Source organism: Schistocerca serialis, unplaced genomic scaffold (assembly GCF_023864345.2).
Source record: "Schistocerca serialis cubense isolate TAMUIC-IGC-003099 unplaced genomic scaffold, iqSchSeri2.2 HiC_scaffold_1235, whole genome shotgun sequence".
Lineage (NCBI taxonomy): Eukaryota > Metazoa > Arthropoda > Insecta > Orthoptera > Acrididae > Schistocerca > Schistocerca serialis.
Genome location: NW_026047442.1, coordinates 435,001 through 442,500, shown reverse-complemented (window position 1 = coordinate 442,500; position 7,500 = coordinate 435,001). Strand labels below are relative to the sequence as shown.

The 7,500-nt window shown below is 55.5% G+C and overlaps 2 non-coding genes and 1 pseudogene across 2 annotated transcripts; all 3 read left to right on the top strand.

Annotated features, from left to right (window-relative positions):
* Positions 1 to 3,331: 3,331 nt before the first annotated feature.
* On the top strand, positions 3,332 to 5,240 carry LOC126436327 (small subunit ribosomal RNA). Its single transcript, XR_007580590.1, has one exon. It is a non-coding gene; the product is annotated as a small subunit ribosomal RNA (ribosomal RNA).
* A 353-nt stretch (positions 5,241 to 5,593) lies between these two features.
* Positions 5,594 to 5,748, top strand: LOC126436398 (5.8S ribosomal RNA). Its single transcript, XR_007580632.1, has one exon. It is a non-coding gene; the product is annotated as a 5.8S ribosomal RNA (ribosomal RNA).
* A 188-nt stretch (positions 5,749 to 5,936) lies between these two features.
* Positions 5,937 to 7,500, top strand: part of LOC126436350 (large subunit ribosomal RNA) — a 5,252-nt pseudogene continuing 3,688 nt past the window's right edge.

Sequence of the window (7,500 nt, the reverse complement as noted above, 5' to 3'; positions counted from 1 at the left end):
GTCATGAGCCACAAGTGCATCCTGACGTGACAAATCGGATGATCCCGCAGGCATGCACTTACGATAATCACTATCAACGAACCTGCCGCCGCCCCCCCCCCCCCCCAAATACACCTTTCCCTACAACAATGTGTACCTTAACCTAAGCTATATCGTACCTTAACCTAACCGACATTGCGCCTTAACCTAACCTACGTTGTACCTTAACCTAACCTATGTTGTACCTTAACCTAACCTATGTTGTACCTTAACCTAACCTACGTTGTGCCTTAACCTAACCTACGTTGTGCCTTAACCTAACCTACGTTGTGCCTTAACCTAACCTACGTTGTGCCTTAACCTAACCTACGTTGTGCCTTAACCTAACCTACGTTGTGCCTTAACCTAACCTACGTTGTGCCTTAACCTAACCTACGTTGTGCCTTAACCTAACCTACGTTGTGCCTTAACCTAACCTACGTTGTGCCTTAACCTAACCTACGTTGTGCCTTAACCTAACCTACGTTGTGCCTTAACCTAACCTACGTTGTGCCTTAACCTAACCTACGTTGTGCCTTAACCTAACCTACGTTGTGCCTTAACCTAACCTACGTTGTGCCTTAACCTAACCTACGTTGTGCCTTAACCTAACCTACGTTGTGCCTTAACCTAACCTACGTTGTGCCTTAACCTAACCTACGTTGTGCCTTAACCTAACCTACGTTGTGCCTTAACCTAACCTACGTTGTGCCTTAACCTAACCTACGTTGTGCCTTAACCTAACCTACGTTGTGCCTTAACCTAACCTACGTTGTGCCTTAACCTAACCTACGTTGTGCCTTAACCTAACCTACGTTGTGCCTTAACCTAACCTACGTTGTGCCTTAACCTAACCTACGTTGTGCCTTAACCTAACCTACGTTGTGCCTTAACCTAACCTACGTTGTGCCTTAACCTAACCTACGTTGTGCCTTAACCTAACTTACGTTGTGCCTTAACCTAACTTACGTTGTGCCTTAACCTAACTTACGTTGTGCCTTAACCTAACCCATGTTGTGCCTTAACCTAACCCATGTTGTGCCTTAACCTAACCCATGTTGTGCCTTAACCTAACCCATGTTGTGCCTTAACGTAACCCATGTTGTGCCTTAACGTAACCCATGTTGTGCCTTAACGTAACCCATGTTGTGCCTTAACGTAACCCATGTTGTGCCTTAACGTAACCCATGTTGTGCCTTAACGTAACCCATGTTGTGCCTTAACGTAACCCATGTTGTGCCTTAACGTAACCCATGTTGTGCCTTAACGTAACCCATGTTGTGCCTTAACGTAACCCATGTTGTGCCTTAACGTAACCCATGTTGTGCCTTAACGTAACCCAATTTGTGCCTTAACGTAACCCAATTTGTGCCTTAACGTAACCCAATTTGTGCCTTAACGTAACCTAATTTGTGCCTTAACGTAACCTAATTTGTGCCTTAACGTAACCCATATTGCGCCTCAACCTAACCTATATTGCGCCTTAACCTGACGCACGTTGTCGCTGAACCTGCTCTGTAATTGTTATGCAACTCGTTAAATTAGTGTAGTGTTGCCTAACCGCAACCCTCGCAATATAGTTCGCTATTCGCACTGCCCGGTCCCCTGTGTATCGCGTCATGTTAAACACCTTGCAAGTGTTGCTGACTTTCCACATGCTCCTGCTATACACTGTAATGTGGATAGCAGCAGGACGTACATGCCCCCCCCCTTCCCCCCTGCCTTCGCAAGCTGGTCGTTGAGAAGTTTGCATGTTCAATGCCCTTCGCATGCCGACGTACTCAGCCTACGTTGTGGTACGGCCTGTCACCTGTCCGCGGATGTACGCAAAACCCACAAACTGTGCTGCACATTGGTCCGTATGTACTGAATGATACATCGTGGCACATGTGTGACCGTACGACGACTGCGCCTAGCAACGGCGGACCATACAGTCCAAATATTGTGGACGCAGCTACGTGTCGTCTCCCTTTAGGAGCTGGATTGCAGTGTGGTACGCCATTCAGACGTGTGGGAGGAACGGACGCCCTGGATGGCGATCAGCATGAGCAGTCTGTTGATGTAGTGGAGCGTGTATTCGGACGTAGTCGTCTCTTCTCACACACTGTGATAGCATGTTGCACCGCGTTCCACATCTGCGACATGCTGCAGAGGCCGGCTGACAGTCGTTCGCGCAATGGACACCGCATACGTACGGGGGCTACCTTCCACGTGTTCTCTAGGCGTGCACATGTTGTTGCGTCTATGTGGGCAGACGTAGTGTGTTGTGACACCTGACACAGGCATGCAATACTCGTTGCAAATGGCGATGGACGTCTACGTTTGCTGGTGACGTTACGCAAATGAACAACTGGTAACCCGTTGTGGTGCGGTTGTTCTCGCTAGAGGTGAATCAGTGTTGGCGACGATCGGTCGAGCTATTAACCGGTTGTTTCATGGATACCCACCATGCCCACGAACGTGAAAGGGGACCCACCATGCCCACGAACGTGAAAGGGGATCTGGGTGTGAGGCGATACGCGGCGGTGGCTGGGTGGGACCGTCCCCGGCCGGTGAGGGGGGGCCGCCCGGCGTGCTGGCAGCGCGGTGCGTGGGCGCACGCGCTACAGCCGGCTGGTGGGGGCGGCCAGTGGCAGGCGCGCCGGCCGACGGACGCGGCAGGCGGCGCAGCTGCGCGCCGGCGCCCCCTGCTCGCGGCGCCTTGCGGCCAAAGTAGGTCCTCGCGGGCCCGGTGCGAAGCGCGGTGGCCATCTGAAGTGTGCTGGTCCGATTGAGGACTGTGTGCGCTGAGGATGCGCCGCCGCCCGGGGCTCGGCGCCGCGACGCCGTCTGCTGCTCGGTCGCCCCAGCGGTTCTCGCAGGTGGTTTGTATCGCAGCTGTGCGGACGTGTTGGCGCGTGCGCTGTGCTGGGAGAGTTCGCTTCGGCACCCAAGTGGGGCTTTTGTCCTTCTGTGGCGCTGGCGTTGGAGCTGCCGGTCACCGTAGGTGGCGCGTGTTGTCTCCCGCCGGCAATGCCACGACAGCACGCTCCCGGGCCTCTGTCGGCAGCGGCAAGCTCAGTTGGGAGCACGGGTGGTCGCACCTAAAGCGTCTACTCGCCTAACTCCGGGCGATTGCGCCTCTCTCGAACCCGACCAAGTACTTAGGACGGCGCTGCGCGCCGCCGGGACCTGAGAGGGTTTCGAGGTGTGTTGTGCAGGGGAGCTCAGCCTCCTCCTGTTTGCAGAATAATTGAGCGGACGCTTGCGTGTTCGCGCGGGCCCCCGGGACACACTCCCGGGCGGCCGGCTGCTCAGCTCTAGTTGACGCAGCTCCCTGGTTGATCCTGCCAGTAGTCATATGCTTGTCTCAAAGATTAAGCCATGCATGTCTCAGTACAAGCCGCATTAAGGTGAAACCGCGAATGGCTCATTAAATCAGTTATGGTTCCTTAGATCGTACCCACGTTACTTGGATAACTGTGGTAATTCTAGAGCTAATACATGCAAACAGAGTCCCGACCAGAGATGGAAGGGACGCTTTTATTAGATCAAAACCAATCGGTCGGCTCGTCCGGTCCGTTTGCCTTGGTGACTCTGAATAACTTTGGGCTGATCGCACGGTCCTCGTACCGGCGACGCATCTTTCAAATGTCTGCCTTATCAACTGTCGATGGTAGGTTCTGCGCCTACCATGGTTGTAACGGGTAACGGGGAATCAGGGTTCGATTCCGGAGAGGGAGCCTGAGAAACGGCTACCACATCCAAGGAAGGCAGCAGGCGCGGAAATTACCCACTCCCGGCACGGGGAGGTAGTGACGAAAAATAACGATACGGGACTCATCCGAGGCCCCGTAATCGGAATGAGTACACTTTAAATCCTTTAACGAGTATCTATTGGAGGGCAAGTCTGGTGCCAGCAGCCGCGGTAATTCCAGCTCCAATAGCGTATATTAAAGTTGTTGCGGTTAAAAAGCTCGTAGTTGGATTTGTGTCCCACGCTGTTGGTTCACCGCCCGTCGGTGTTTAACTGGCATGTATCGTGGGACGTCCTGCCGGTGGGGCGAGCCGAAGGCGTGCGACCGCCTCGTGCGTGCTCGTGCGTCCCGAGGCGGACCCCGTTGAAATCCTACCAGGGTGCTCTTTATTGAGTGTCTCGGTGGGCCGGCACGTTTACTTTGAACAAATTAGAGTGCTTAAAGCAGGCAAGCCCGCCTGAATACTGTGTGCATGGAATAATGGAATAGGACCTCGGTTCTATTTTGTTGGTTTTCGGAACCCGAGGTAATGATTAATAGGGACAGGCGGGGGCATTCGTATTGCGACGTTAGAGGTGAAATTCTTGGATCGTCGCAAGACGAACAGAAGCGAAAGCATTTGCCAAGTATGTTTTCATTAATCAAGAACGAAAGTTAGAGGTTCGAAGGCGATCAGATACCGCCCTAGTTCTAACCATAAACGATGCCAGCCAGCGATCCGCCGCAGTTCCTCCGATGACTCGGCGGGCAGCCTCCGGGAAACCAAAGCTTTTGGGTTCCGGGGGAAGTATGGTTGCAAAGCTGAAACTTAAAGGAATTGACGGAAGGGCACCACCAGGAGTGGAGCCTGCGGCTTAATTTGACTCAACACGGGAAACCTCACCAGGCCCGGACACCGGAAGGATTGACAGATTGATAGCTCTTTCTTGATTCGGTGGGTGGTGGTGCATGGCCGTTCTTAGTTGGTGGAGCGATTTGTCTGGTTAATTCCGATAACGAACGAGACTCTAGCCTGCTAACTAGTCGCGTGACATCCTTCGTGCTGTCAGCGATTACTTTTCTTCTTAGAGGGACAGGCGGCTTCTAGCCGCACGAGATTGAGCAATAACAGGTCTGTGATGCCCTTAGATGTTCTGGGCCGCACGCGCGCTACACTGAAGGAATCAGCGTGTCTTCCTAGGCCGAAAGGTCGGGGTAACCCGCTGAACCTCCTTCGTGCTAGGGATTGGGGCTTGCAATTGTTCCCCATGAACGAGGAATTCCCAGTAAGCGCGAGTCATAAGCTCGCGTTGATTACGTCCCTGCCCTTTGTACACACCGCCCGTCGCTACTACCGATTGAATGATTTAGTGAGGTCTTCGGACTGGTACGCGGCATTGACTCTGTCGTTGCCGATGCTACCGGAAAGATGACCAAACTTGATCATTTAGAGGAAGTAAAAGTCGTAACAAGGTTTCCGTAGGTGAACCTGCGGAAGGATCATTACCGACTAGACTGCATGTCTTTCGATGTGCGTGTCGTGTCGCGCAACACGCAGCTACCTGTACGGCTCGCAGTAGCCGTGCGCCGCGTGCGGAACCACGCGTTCGTCTCAAAACTAACGGCAATGTTGTGTGGTACGAGCGCTGAAGCGCTGGAGCGGCTGGCCTGCGGCACCTGGCGCCTGGCGCCGGTTTTGAATGACTTTCGCCCGACTGCCTGTCCGCTCCGGTGTGGAGCCGTACGACGCCCATCGGCCGTGAGGCCGTTGGACACTGAACGCTGGAACAGGGCCGCCACACGCCTCAGTCCCGCCTATGCAACTGTCTCGAAAGAGATGGTGGAAACTATGAAAAGATCACCCAGGACGGTGGATCACTCGGCTCGTGGGTCGATGAAGAACGCAGCAAATTGCGCGTCGACATGTGAACTGCAGGACACATGAACATCGACGTTTCGAACGCACATTGCGGTCCATGGATTCCGTTCCCGGGCCACGTCTGGCTGAGGGTCGGCTACGTATACTGAAGCGCGCGGCGTTTGCCCCGCTTCGCTGACCTGGGAGTGTCGTGGCCGCCTGTGGGGCCGGCCGCGTCTCCTTAAACGTGCGATGCGCGCCCGTCGCCTGGCGGTTCGCATACCGGTACTTACTCGGTAGCGTGCACAGCCGGCTGGCGGCGTGGCGTGCGACACCTCGTACAACGACCTCAGAGCAGGCGAGACTACCCGCTGAATTTAAGCATATTACTAAGCGGAGGAAAAGAAACTAACAAGGATTCCCCCAGTAGCGGCGAGCGAACAGGGAAGAGTCCAGCACCGAACCCCGCAGGCGGCCGCCTGTCGTGGCATGTGGTGTTTGGGAGGGTCCACTACCCCGACGCCTCGCGCCGAGCCCAAGTCCAACTTGAATGAGGCCACGGCCCGTAGAGGGTGCCAGGCCCGTAGCGGCCGGTGCGAGCGTCGGCGGGACCTCTCCTTCGAGTCGGGTTGCTTGAGAGTGCAGCTCCAAGTGGGTGGTAAACTCCATCTGAGACTAAATATGACCACGAGACCGATAGCGAACAAGTACCGTGAGGGAAAGTTGAAAAGAACTTTGAAGAGAGAGTTCAAAAGTACGTGAAACCGTTCTGGGGTAAACGTGAGAAGTCCGAAAGGTCGAACGGGTGAGATTCACGCCCATCCGGCCACTGGCCTCCGCCCTCGGCAGATGGGGCCGGCCGCCCGCGCGGAGCAATCCGCGGCGGGGTCGTGTCCGGTTGCCTTTCCACTCGCCGCGGGGTGGGGCCGTTCCGGTGTGCGGTGGGCCGCACTTCTCCCCTAGTAGGACGTCGCGACCCGCTGGGTGCCGGCCTACGGCCCGGGTGCGCAGCCTGTCCTTCCGCGGGCCTCGGTTCGCGTCTGTTGGGCAGAGCCCCGGTGTCCTGGCTGGCTGCCCGGCGGTATATCTGGAGGAGTCGATTCGCCCCTTTGGGCGCTCGGGCTCCCGGCAAGCGCGCGCGGTTCTTCCCGGATGACGGACCTACCTGGCCCGGCCCCGGACCCGCGCCGCTGTTGGCTCGGGATGCTCTCGGGCGGAATAATCGCTCCCGTCAGCGGCGCTTCAGCTTTGGACAATTTCACGACCCGTCTTGAAACACGGACCAAGGAGTCTAACATGTGCGCGAGTCATTGGGCTGTACGAAACCTAAAGGCGTAATGAAAGTGAAGGTCTCGCCTTGCGCGGGCCGAGGGAGGATGGGGCTTCCCCGCCCTTCACGGGGCGGCGGCCTCCGCACTCCCGGGGCGTCTCGTCCTCATTGCGAGGTGAGGCGCACCTAGAGCGTACACGTTGGGACCCGAAAGATGGTGAACTATGCCTGGCCAGGACGAAGTCAGGGGAAACCCTGATGGAGGTCCGTAGCGATTCTGACGTGCAAATCGATCGTCGGAGCTGGGTATAGGGGCGAAAGACTAATCGAACCATCTAGTAGCTGGTTCCCTCCGAAGTTTCCCTCAGGATAGCTGGTGCTCGTACGAGTCTCATCCGGTAAAGCGAATGATTAGAGGCCTTGGGGCCGAAACGACCTCAACCTATTCTCAAACTTTAAATGGGTGAGATCTCCGGCTTGCTTGATATGCTGAAGCCGCGAGCAAACGACTCGGATCGGAGTGCCAAGTGGGCCACTTTTGGTAAGCAGAACTGGCGCTGTGGGATGAACCAAACGCCGAGTTAAGGCGCCCGAATCGACGCTCATGGGAAACCATGAAAGGCGTTGGTTGCTTAAGA